This window comes from Lagenorhynchus albirostris, chromosome 16 (genome assembly GCF_949774975.1).
Source record: "Lagenorhynchus albirostris chromosome 16, mLagAlb1.1, whole genome shotgun sequence".
Lineage (NCBI taxonomy): Eukaryota > Metazoa > Chordata > Mammalia > Artiodactyla > Delphinidae > Lagenorhynchus > Lagenorhynchus albirostris.
Window position 1 is genome coordinate 18261898 of NC_083110.1, and position 11662 is coordinate 18273559.

Consider the following 11662-nt stretch of genomic DNA (forward strand, 5'->3'; position numbering starts at 1 on the left):
TGCATCCGCAGGCGGACTCTCAACCACTGCGCCACCAGGGAAGCCCCATAATTTCTTAATCTGATGTAATGCCTCTATTTCCACAATTAAGAATTGAGAAGGTTTACTTTATCACCCTCTCAAGAATATCTTGCAGTACATACTTCCAGCACTGTTATTTAATAAGGACATTGATGTTTTTCCAGTCTCATGCAAAGTGCTGCATGATGTAGTCCCAAGCCTGCCAATTGCTCCAAATGAGTTGCAGCAATAAAACCTCTTATATCTAGAAGTTCTGGGACTTCCAATGTTTCAAACCGCTTCAGTAAACACCAATCCCTCTACCCAAGAAGAAACCCTTTTTATAAATATCAGCAAGATCTTTTTACATGTCAAATCAAATAGCTCTTGTTAAATCTCTTTTCTACTCAAGTTATCTAAAAGATTCATCATTTCCATCTAGATCCCTATATTTTAAAACTCTCCTATCTCGTTTTTTAGTATATAACTCTTTCCTAGCTCTTCTATTTTGGACAGTTTCTTCTTAGTTGAACTATTCTTTTTCAATTTGTGCAAATATGCATACAGTTGCTAAGCCTCCCCCTATCCATTTCCTACTTTCCCACCCATATGCTATCCTGGAAATATGATCCATTCATAGAAATTTAACATCTGCCTATATGATATACACTTCTAGCAAGTTATAGCCTTCCATGTATTTAAAGTTCCTGGAGAAACTTTAAATATATAAAGCCCCAATTGGTCTCTAATTTTCTCCCCCAAAATGTCTTTAATATCTGATTTTATCACAAGTTGGCAAACAAACAAGAACAAAAATCAGTATTTTAAGCTCTTTCTTTTCTTTAATCTTACAACCAAATTTCATGTCATCCTCTTAGTTCGACCTCTGTAAAATCTCCTGAGTATAAAACTGAATATTTATCTCCACTACCACTAGCTTAGTGAATCTTTTGCCTGGAAAATTATAGTCACAGCCTAACTTTTTCGCTTGTAAATATTATTTTTGCCCTAATTATTTTTACTTTAAAAATAGTTGTATTCATGCTTTTTCTATGCAAATATGAAACCATGTATTAAATAACTAATATTTGCAAGTTACTCTTCTACATACTTCTAATGCATTAAAGGTGGCTCTGTGTTTTGGGCTTCCCTTGTGGCACAGTGGTTAAGAATCCATCTGCCAATGCAGGGGACACAGGTTTGAGCGCTGGTCTGGGAAGATCCCACACGCCGCGGAGCAACTAAGTCCATGAACCACAACCACTGAAGCCCGTGTGCCTAGAGCCCATGCTCCGCAACAAGAGAAGCCACCGCAATGAGGAGCCCGTGCACCACAACAAAGAGTAGCCCCCACTCTCCGCAACTAGAGGAAGCCCGTGTGCAGCAACGAAGACCCAACGCAGCCAAATATAAATAAATTAAATAAATAAATTTAAAAAAAACCTCTATAAAGGTGTCTGTGTTTCCATTTTTTTAAAGTAATAATTTCAAGGTCCTAATTTGTCATACACACACTACTATAGAACAACCAGCTCCCTCAAGCCTCTCAGATTTTCCAAATTCCATTATACACATGCACTTACACACAAAATGAAATCCTACACATGCGCATAGACACACCTTGTTACTGAGGCACCATGTCTAATTTAAATATGTAGTATTGAGTATTCAGTGTTATCCTTATTTCATTCTGCTATCATTGATGTTGTAGGCCATATCCCACAGCTGCATAATCTGCACTGTTGATAACTTTTAGGCTAGTTATAAAAAGCACAGTTTTTCATTTCAAGTTTAGATCTTCTACATTGCTCCTGAATCTTAAGCCACAAAATTATTATATTATTTGATTTACGCTATGCTTCTGAATGAATCAAAATACATATGAAAGCATTCTGAAGAGATACTCTTACAACCCAAAACACAATGCATTCTCATTGGAAAAAATAAAGGAAAATAATCCCAATCAAAAATTAGCTTATAGGGCTTCCCTGGTGGCACAGTGGTTGAGAGTCCGCCTGCCAATGCAGGGGACACGGGTTCGTGCCCCGGTCCAGGAGGATCCCACATGCCGCGGAGTGGCTGGGCCCGTGAGCCATGGCCGCTGAGCCTGCGCGTCCGGAGCCTGTGCTCCGCAACGGGAGAGTCCACAACAGTGAAAGCCCCGCGTACCGCAAAAAAAAAAAAAAAAAAAATTAGCTTCTAACAAAACATTTTAAAACATAGAATCAGTATATCATCTCTGGGATTCAGTAGATAAAATAAAGGTAGGATTCGAAATCCATTAAAATAACTCTTATGTGAGTAGAATATAAAATGATTATGTCTACAGTATTTATATAAATCATAGAAGGAATAAAATCATTTATAAGAAAAGAAAAAATGCATTCTTAAAAGAACAAGCAGGTTGGGAAATTAACAGTGCAGAAATTCTAGGAATATTATTAAAACATTTAACAATAAAAATATTAAAAGATGGGTTACATCCATTAAAAGATGGATTACAGATGAAGAGTATATACACTGCAAAATAGATTTTGTAAAGTATTCTACAAGGAAGTCTAGGGAAATAAAATGATGGAAAAGATAAAAGTGGTTAAACGAAAAGAATATCTTTGGCTCAACATCACTAATTATTAGAGAAATGTAAATCAAAACTACAATGACATATCATCTCACAGCAGTCAGAATGGCCATCATCAAAAAATCTATAAACAATAAATGCTGGAGAGGGCGTGGAGAAAAGGGAACCCTCTTGCACTGTTGGTGGGAATGTAAATTGATACACCCACTATGGAGAACAGTATGGAGGTTCCTTAAAAAACTAAAAATAGGACTACCATATGACCCAGCAATCCCACTACTGGGCATACATCCTGAGAAAACCAGAATTCAAAAAGAGTCATGTACCACAATGTTCATTGCAGCTCTGTTTACAATAACCAGGACATGGAAGCAACCTAAGTGTCCATCGACAGATGAACGGATAAAGAAGATGTGGCACATATATACAATGGAATATTACTCAACCATAAAAAGAAACGACATTGAGTTGTTTGTAGTGAGGTGGATGGACCTAGAGTCTGTCATACAGAGTGAAGTAAGTCAGAAAGAGAAAAACAAATACCGTATGCTAACAAATATATATGGAATCACACATACACACAAAAATGGTCATGAAGAACCTAGGGGCAGGATGGGAATAAAGACGCAGACCTACTAGAGGATGGACTTGAGGACATGGGGAGGGGGAAACGTAAGCTGTGATAAAGTAGAGTGGCATGTACATATATACACTACCAAATATAAAACCGATAGCTAGTGGGAAGCAGCCGCATAGCACAGGGAGATCAGCTCGGTGTTTTGTGACCATCTAGAGGGGTGGGATAGGGAGGGTGGGAGGGAGAGAGACGCAAGAGGGAAGAGATATGGGAATGTATATGTATAGCTGATTCACTTTGTTATAAAGCAGAAACTAACACCATTGTAAAGCAATTATACTCCAAAAAAGATGTTTAAAAAAAAAAAAAAGAGAGGGTTTCCCTGGTGGCAGTGGTTGAGAGTCCGCCTGCCGATGCAGGGGACGTGGGTTAGTGCCCCGGTCCGAGAAGATCCCACGTGCCGCGGAGCGGCTGGGCCCGTGCGCCATGGCCTCTGAGCCTGCGCATCCGGAGCCTGTGCTCTGCAACGGGAGAGGCCACAACAGTGAGAGGCCGGCGAACCGCAAAAAAAAAAAAAAAAAAGTTTCCAGAGTTCAGTTTGAGTAGAGCCTCTGATGGGTAAGGAGAGTAAGATACAACAGTGAAGCCAGATCCTGGAGGCCACAGGCCAGATCGTGCTGTGCTAATGATTCCAGGCTGTATTTGAAAGCCAAGGGAAAGGTATGGATAGACATACACTATTGATCTGGATATTGTATAACGCAGAGAAGTTTAGAAGATTTATCTCCTAAAACAGATTTATAGCTTTTATATCTTCTAAATTTACTCCCCCAAAAGGCTAAGAAACAACTCCTCTATGAGGTCGAAAATGGCTGTGGTGTAATTGCAAGAGTCATAGTGCAGTGAGAAGAACCTTGATCTTGGAAGAAAACTGGATACTATTCCTCTTCCTCAGTTTATTACCCAAAAGTATGTGAAATTCCCAGTGCCCCAGTTTCTTCAGCTTTAAAAGAAAAAGTAGTGAAAATCTCTCCTCGGATAGCTCATGAACCTGAAGTCTAAGGAATCTGTAAAAATGTGCCAATGAAACAGAGGAATCAAATCATTCTCCGATCGTCACAAATGTTAGCATTCCAAATAATATCAAAGAATTTCTTGCAAGTAATTCTAACTCATTTTAATCCAAATTAATAAAGCACTTGCCTGGGAATATGAATAAAGTAATTACTTATGCAAGCCAGATAAAATGATAACTGTGTTTAAACAAGAGATCTATAATCTTTTTTTCTTTCTGCTGTATTTATATCCAGGTGATTCTCTACTTCATTTAACAAGTGTTAATTATTAACACTACTAAATTCTTCAACTACTTCCACTCCCAACTCAGGCAATCTTTAGTGAATACCTCTTGAAAGTACACACATTTACAAAAGCCTACCTTTTTATTTAAGTCCCCTTTTGACCTTTCCTCAGCTTCTTGCAAGAGGAAGAACCAGTCTCACCTTTTACTGTGTATTTTGATGACATAACAGACTAACCCTGTAGAAATAGTGGCAGTGATTCCCTCTGGAGCTCTTCTAGTCTTTATTTTATGCCAAAATTTTATCTGTTTTGAGTTTATAATACTAATATCCTGATATTTGTTTTTCTTTTTGTTTTGTTTTATTGGTTTTGTTTGCATATTTGTTTCAGATCTTTTCCAGATTCTTGGCATGTATAAAGCCACCACAAAATGAATGACATTTGGGACTAAAGATGCAACAGGAACTTCCACCAAAGTCACGTCATTATATTTACCAGGCTGCAAGGAAGAACTGGAATGACCACTCTGATACAAGCCTATTCTTGTAACCAGGTAAGGGCAGAACAGTCAAATCCTACGTTCCTGTGTCCATGTTAGCAATTAACACTAAAAACTGTGGAAATAAAGGCGTGAGAACCACTGGAGTTCTATGAGAAAGCTCTTAATTCGGCTTTAGATTATTAAGGGAGACAGAAAGAATTGAAGAAATGAATGTAGATTAAAGAATAAAGGTGCAAACTATTTGACTTTTATTTTTACTTCTTATTATTACTCATTTTCTTTCACATTTGCACAGTGATTCTGGGAAATGTCTTTTATAACCAACGATTTTCTAAGGAAGGAAGAATCAAGCAAGAGCGAAAACTTCACAGCCCTGACAATTGTACCTCACAAATATTCTACTTCTGAAATTTTATTGAGCCTTAATTTTATACATCCCTTACAGATATTGGTATGCCAAGATTTTCAGGCAAATTTCTGTTAATATTTTCTGTGGAGTGAATAACTTTGGGCAGAAAACACGTGTCAGGATTCTGGAGGCTTGCCAGAGAGGAGTTGAGCTTCAATACAAACGTCATACCCTGCGGTTTCCTTCAAATCACTACAAAGGATCATTTAACCTAAACTGCACTTCACCTGCTCAGTCATCAGTCACCCTATGAATATTAACATGATCTCTCTAGACATTAAAATAAATGAATACAATATAAATATTGGATAAAATATTGAATAAAATAGTTCTTACAAAAGGGAATTGTGATTCTGCTCTGGATTTACGTTGAAGTACTAAATATGAGTAACAAAGAAAAAAGGAGAAGTGACTACTAAAGGCATCATCATTGAATTAGGAGGAAACCCAACTGCTTTGTCAGTTTTATCTCAGGATGTTGATTCTCAAATAATTTGAATGGCACTGCAGAATGTGTGCAACTTTCTCAAGGAGTATAGCAAGAAGCTTCCCTTGCTTCTTCTGTGAACAAGTGAATAAATAATATTATAATTGTTATATAAGTAGTATAAGTCGAAACAGGTTGATTAGAATCATGAATGAATGCTGAACACTCAATAATGAAAGAGGAATATCAGCAATTCCAAAGCTGCTAAAAGATATTCCAGGAGTATGCTCACATTAGTTGATTAATACTTTTTGTCCAGAGAAAAATTAGGAAGAGCCCTCCTCTCTTAAAAATGACACCAGCAAAAAAGAGTCCACTGATCAGAAGCTCCACTGCAGAGTTAGATGAAATCACCACTAGCTATGAATCGTGGCTTTTTTATGCTTATATCTAAGACATGTTTCCTTGTCCCACTAGCATTTTATTTTATTTTTATTCATTCAGAAATAAAAATGCAAAGAAAATAATCACACAATTCCACATCCAAAATATAACCACCATTAACCTATTGGTGTATTATTTTAGGGACATTTGTATTTCATATTAATGGTGAATATATACACATATATGTATGATTTTAAATAATTCAACATTAATAACACTTATTTATAATTGGTTTTTATAAATATAGTTATTAATGGTTAAAAATTCCTTAATCCATGGGATTTGGTATAAATCTACCAGTAATCATAGACTTGCATGCTTTCAGTTACTAGGAAGTTAACAGGGAATGCTAGAGAGGGAATCAGCTTCCATTAAAAACACTGGGTAAGAGGGCTTCCCTGGTGGCGCAGTGGTTGAGAGTCCGCCTGCCGATGCAGGGGACACAGGTGCGTGCCCCGGTCCAGGAAGATCCCACATGGCCCCGTGAGCCATGGCCGCTGAGCCTGCGCGTCCGGAGCCTGTGCTCCACAACGGGAGAGGCCACAACAGTGAGAGGCCCGCGTACCGCAAAAAAAAAAAAAAAAAAAAAAAAACAACACAGGGTAAGCAGTTTTGAGAAGAACTGTGCTCACAGAGGCCAAGATTGAAATTCCTGAACTTTTTGATCTTCTCTAATTTTTTAAAGACTTACTCTATTTAACTTTTTTTGATGATATAACCATGCAGTTTAAACCCATATGCAATGAGCTATTTTCCAAAATTTAGACAGTCCTTATAATACATAGATCATTGGTTTACAAGGTCAGCAAGAACAAGAATATTTAAGACTCTTGAGTTATATTATCAAAGTGTTTCCCACAAAGGGTTGTACCAATTTGCATTCTATCAGGCCGAATATTTGTTTGACCATATTCTTGCCAGTATGAACATTTTAAAACAACCATTGTCAAGTAAATTTAATTTCATTCGTTATTATGACTTTTCTATATTTACAAAATTTTATATTTTCGACTAGTGGATTTTCTCTTCACAACATTTTTTCATCTTCATGGACTTTTTTTAAGATATTTTAGTGTCATTCCCTTGAAGAGGGCTAATATCTCAATATTAAAGAGTATACAATGAAAAAAAAGAACTCCATACCCAAAAGTATGCTCAAAAAGTCCAGTGATTTAGAAAGGCTAGAATCTTTTTCATAAATAAAAACTTATAATAGTTACCTAGAGTAAAATTATTTAACTTCAAAGCAAATGAAATGATCAAAGATCATAGCATACACTAATAAAAGTCATGGCTGTGCTGTAATTCTTCTGGATACAGTAAATATTTAAAATATTGTAGGCCTACTATATGTGTACGGTACCATTCTGTAAAACTGAAGGATATTCATTACAAATAAAATGAAAATTCTGAATATATTAAATGATGGGAAAGAGTGAGATGGCCAATAACATTAATTCCCTAAAATTTTGTAGTATTTGACAATTTGATCATTTAATTTAACAAAATTGTAAATCCATGATTGAGTCAGGAATCCAGACAACCATGAGTTATTTTTCTTCTTTCAAGAAGCTCAGAGTAAGTTCTGGGGAAAAACAGCCACAAATTATTCTGTGCAGCTGTTAGTTTGCATACAAAATTGATAGCAGAAGCAAGGGGGAATATGTAATTTTGAAAATTGTGGGTATAAATAAATATAAAAACAATTAAAAATGCCCTCTTCTAGGTGAAGTACTGAAAAAAGAATCACCAAAAAGACTATTTCTTATTAAAGAAACATAATTTTTTAATTAATTCAAAATGAATTAAAGATCTATTTCTTGTCTCTTAGGGCTTCAGGAAAAATTGAAGGAAAATGATACTTTCCTGGACAAGTATCTGGAGAAAATAACCTACCTGAGAACAAATGGTGTGTAAAACTAAGAAATAATGAAGTGACTATTTAAATAAACAAATGAATTTACCCAACAGTTCTAGCAAAATTTTTCTTAAATATATATAATAATAAATGTTTAGTAGAATTTTGTTTGTGGTCTTCTGCATATTTATTTGTATATTTAGGAACCCATAGAGAGGACAAACATAGAACAGGGAGTCAGTCAATATAAAGAAATTACAAAAATTCTACCAAGATTGTGCCAAGATTATACTAAGAGGTCTATAAACACCTCAGGGAAGCACTTCATCCACAACACTCTAATGGTGCCCACTGTTCTATATTGTATTGTAATAACCTGTCAATATGTCGCTCTCCTCCACTGTACTGTGCACTCCTCGAGGGTAGGATCTAAGTCTTGACCTAGTTCACCTGTACTTTCCTATTCATAAGCACTCCAACAGATGTGTGGAAGGCAGGAAGACAGACAGGAAAGATTAATAATAGGGCATGAATAAAATGGATCAGATATGTGCAAAAATGCAATTCTCTCAGCAAAAGCAGTTCTAAGAGGGAAGTTTATAGCAATACAATTCTACCTTAAGAAACAGGAAACATCTCAAATAAACAACCTAACCTTGTGCCTAAAGCAATTAGAGAAAGAAGAACAAAAACACCCCAAAGTTAGCAGAAGGAAAGAAATCATAAAGATCAGATCAGAAATAAATGAAAAAGAAATGAAGTAAACGATAGCAAAGATCAATAAAATTAAAAGCTGGTTCTTTGAGAAGATAAACAAAATTGATAAACCATTAGTCAGACTCATCAAGAAAAAAAGGGAGAAGACTCAAATCAATAGAATTAGAAATGAAAAAGGAGAAGTAACAACTGACACTGCAGAAATACAAAGGATCATGAGAGATTACTACAAGCAACTCTATGCCAATAAAATGGACAACCTGGAAGAAATGGACAAATTCTTAGAAATGCAAAACCTGCCGAGACTGAACCAGGAAGAAACAGAAAATATGAACCGACTAATCACAAGCACTGAAATGGAAACTGTGATTAAAAATCTTCCAACAGGCATGCGCAACCGGGTCCCCAAACATGGAGTCTTGTAGCCCAGGTCTTACCTGAATCAGGATGAGGGAGTGGTGGGTCCAGGTGGGGCTGTTGGCTGTGCCCCTGCTTGTGGCCTATCTGCACATCCCACCCCAACCCCCGGCTTTCCCCTGCTCTTCACTCATGGAAGTTATCAGGCAAATTTTTTACCTACAAGGGACTGCGTATCTTCTACCAAGACTCTGTGCATGTTGGAAGTCCAGAGATAGTTGTGCTTTTACACGGCTTTCCAACGTCCAGCTATGACTGGTACAAGTTTTGGGAAGGTGTGACCCTCAGGTTTCATCGAGTGATTGCCCTTGATTTCCTAGGCTTTGGCTTCAGTGACAAACCGAGACCACATCACTATTCCATATTCGAGCAGGCCAGTGTCGTGGAGGCTCTTTTGCAGCATCTGGGGCTCCAGAACCATAGGATCAACCTGTTGTCTCACAACTATGGGGATATTGTTGCTCAGGAGCTGCTCTATAGGTTCAAGCAGAATCGATCTGGTCGGCTTACCATCAAGAGTCTCTCTCTGTCAAATGGAGGTATATTTCCTGAGACTCACCGTCCTCTCCTTCTCCAAAAGCTTCTCAAAGCTGGAGGCGTGCTGTCACCCATCCTCACACGACTGATGAACTTCTTCATATTCTCTCGAGGTCTCACCCCGGTCTTTGAGCCATACACCCGACCCTCTGAGAGTGAACTGTGGGACATGTGGGCAGGGATACGCAACAATGACGGGAACTTGGTTACCGACAGTCTCTTGCAGTACATCAATCAAAGGAAGAAGTTTAGAAGATGCTGGGTGGGAGCTCTTGCCTCTGTATCTATTCCCATTCTTTTTTTTTTTTTCTTTTTTCTTGCAGTACGCGGGCCTCTCACTGCTGTGGCCTCTCACATTGTGGAGCACAGGCTCCGGACGCGCAGGCTCAGCGGCCATGGCTCACGGGCCCAGCTGCTCCGCGGCATGTGGGATCTTCCCGGACAAGGGCACGAACCTGTGTCCCCTGCATCGGCAGGCGGACTCTCAACCGCTGCACCACCAGGGAAGCCCTATTCCCATTCATTTTACCTATGGGCCACTGGATCCAGTGAATCCCTATCCAGAGTTTTTGGAGCTGTACAGGAAAATGCTGCCACAGTCCACAGTGTCAATTCTTGATGACCACATTAGCCACTAAGACAGCTAGAGGATCCCATGGGCTTCTTAAATGCATATATGGGCTTCACCAACTCCTTCTGAGCTGGAAAGAGTAGCTTCCCTGTATTACCTCCCCTATTCCCTTATCTGTTGTGTATTCCACTTAGCAAGAAAAGCCCAAAAGAGGTCCTGGCCACCAAACACTATTCTCTCACAAAAGTCCACCTGACTCACACGGGTGAACAGCATATAGTAAAAAGCCAGCAGAAGCTCTAAGAGTGACCTAATAGTCCACCTCCCATTCCTTTGACATCTGCTCAAGTGTATGGACTTGCCTTTGTCTTTGTGTTATTAGGAAATTCTGATGGGCACTACTACTTACTGATGCAGAAAGATAGACAGACATTCTTTTGCATAAAAGTCTTTGAAACACTTCCATGGACTTTTCTGAAATATTTAGAAATGCTAATTTCTGGCCCTGATTGGAATTATCTAAAGGTGCCACCTTCACCTTGCCTTGAATGGCTTTAATTCTCTAAGTGACACAGCTTCAAGTGAGGATTAGTCTCCCTTGTCATAACTTTGGATTTAGTTTCATTGGCTGCTTCTAACTGTAGTCATTTTGTTAGACTTTGGTTTCAATAATGCAGTATTCTAAGTATACTTTAAGACTATGATTTACCTACACATATTATGTATGTATTTTACAAGGACACTAAACCATCAGACACTTACTCTAGCAGAGTAGTTTAATCTTATTAAACACGTTTCATTTCTGAGTAAATTGAACTAAAGCCAAGCTATTTATAGGAGTTCCTAAAATCACAGAACATTAAGGACAGTAGTCTCTGTGCCAGAGATGTACTGTTATTTGCTGTTAGAACTGGTCTTTCCAGCTAATAACAGTCGGACTCGTCATACCTCAGTGCTTAGAAGCATGTCCGTCCTGAGCCAGAGTGGAGAGGAGGGGATCGTTGTACAGTCCAAGTTACCAGGCTGAATATATACTGATTGCTTAACTTCTCGTTGGTTGTCCCAGAGAGGGTTCCTCATGTAGCTCAGCAATTCCTGTACTTTACAAATGGGAAAGTTCCAGAAACTTTAAGAACAAAGTCTGAAAGTTCTGTGAGCAAAAGGTGCTGAATACTTTTTTTTTTAAGCCACAGTTTCATTGTCTTAGTTAAAACAGGATTATTAAGTAGTGATTTTAAATTCTTTTTTTTATTAGCAACTTCAAGTATAACTGGAATACGTGTTTATTTTCTATTAATACAAATGAATTTTGACAAAAAA

General features: G+C 37.9%; 1 pseudogene; it reads left to right on the forward strand.

Annotated features, from left to right (window-relative positions):
- The first annotated feature begins 9264 nt into the window (after positions 1-9264).
- On the forward strand, positions 9265-10471 carry LOC132507168 (mesoderm-specific transcript homolog protein-like; annotated as a pseudogene).
- Positions 10472-11662: the final 1191 nt, after the last annotated feature.